The sequence below is a fragment of the Desmodus rotundus genome, chromosome 11 (genome assembly GCF_022682495.2).
Source record: "Desmodus rotundus isolate HL8 chromosome 11, HLdesRot8A.1, whole genome shotgun sequence".
Taxonomy (NCBI): domain Eukaryota; kingdom Metazoa; phylum Chordata; class Mammalia; order Chiroptera; family Phyllostomidae; genus Desmodus; species Desmodus rotundus.
Genome location: NC_071397.1, coordinates 29075050 through 29076730, shown reverse-complemented (window position 1 = coordinate 29076730; position 1681 = coordinate 29075050). Strand labels below are relative to the sequence as shown.

Here is a 1681-nt window from a genome sequence, read left to right as displayed (position 1 = left end):
AAGCACTCCAACATCCGAATCATAGGAGTACCAGAAGAAGAAGAACAACAGCAAGAAATTGAAAAGTTATTTGAACAAATAATGAAAGAAAACTTCCCCAATCTTGCCAAGGAAATAGAATTCCAGGAAGTCCAGGAAACCCAGAGAGTCCCAAAGACAGTGGACCCAAGGAGGATCACACCTTCAGCATTAAGTTAGCCAAGATTAAAGATGAAGAGAGAATCTTAAAAGCAGCAAAAGGAAAGGAGACAGTTAACTACAAAGGAGTTCCCATAAGACGATCAGCTGATTTCTCAAAAGAAATCTTATAGGCAAGAAGGGGCTGGAAAGAAGTATTCCCAGTCATGAAAGGCAAGGACCTACATCCAAGATTACTCTATCCAGCAAAGCTATCATTTAGAATGGAAGGGCAGAAAAAGTGCTTCCCAGATAAGGTCAAGTTAAAGCAGTTCATTACCAAACCCTTATTATATGAAGATCAAAAACTATGAACAGTAAAATGACAACAAACTCATAACTATCAACAACTGAACCTAAAAAACAAAAACAAAAACTAAGCAAACAACTAGAACAGGAAAAGAATCACAGAAATGGAGATCAAATGGAGGGTTATCAGTGGGAAGGGGGAGGGAAAGAATGGGGGAAAGGTACAGGGGATAAGAAGCATAAATGGTAGGTACAAAATAGACAGGGGGAGGTTAAGAATAGTATAGGAAACAGAGAAGCCAAATAACTTATAGGTACAACCCATGGACATGAACTAAAGGTGGGGCATGCTGGAGGGTGAGAGATGCAGGGCAGAGGAGGGTAAAGGGGAAAAAATGGGACAACTGTAAAAGCATAATCAATAAAATATGCTAAAAAAAGAAAAGAAAACATCAGCAAAATGAAAAGGGAACCAACTATATGGGAAAATATATTTGACAATGATGTCTCGGACAAGGGTTTGATCCCCAAAATATATAAAGAACTCACATGACTCCACTCCAGGAAGATAAACAATCCAATTAAAAAATGGGCAAAGGGGAGATACCATGATCGCAAAGGTGGTTTTCCCAGGGCGAGGCTTATCCATTGCACTCTGGATGTGCTGACCCCTGCAATTTCCCTAAATGTGGGAAACTCAACTGTATAATTTGTGGTAGTGGGGAACTGTGTTCGCACTCTCCCCTAGGAAAAAAAAATGGGCAAAACACTTGAACAGACACTTCTCCAAGGAGGACATATAGAAGGCCCAGAGATATATGAAAGGATACTCATCATCACTAGCTATCAGAGAGAAGCAAATTAAAACCACAATGAGATACCACTTCACACCGGTCAGAATGGCCACCATAAACAAATCAATAAACAACAAATGCTGGCAAAGTTGTAGAAAAAAGGGAACCCTAGCATATTGTTGATGGGAATGCAGACTGATTCAGCCACTGTGGAAAACAGTATGGAATTTCTCAAGAAACTAAAAATAGAACAGTTTTTTGATCCAGCAATTCCAGGGTACTGGTATAATTCCATACCAGTATCTAAGAATCCTGAAACACCAATTCAAAAGAACCTATGCACCCCAATGTTCATAGCAGCACAATTTATAATGGTTCAATGCTGGAAGCAACCTAAGTGCCCATCAGTAAATGAGTGGATCAAAAAACTATGGTACATTTACACAATGGAATACTACTCA

At 39.3% G+C, this 1681-nt stretch overlaps 1 non-coding gene across 1 annotated transcript; it reads left to right on the top strand.

Annotated features, from left to right (window-relative positions):
- The first annotated feature begins 1007 nt into the window (after window positions 1–1007).
- On the top strand, window positions 1008–1173 carry LOC112319373 (U1 spliceosomal RNA). The gene has a single exon (XR_002976320.2). It is a non-coding gene; the product is annotated as a U1 spliceosomal RNA (small nuclear RNA).
- Window positions 1174–1681: the final 508 nt, after the last annotated feature.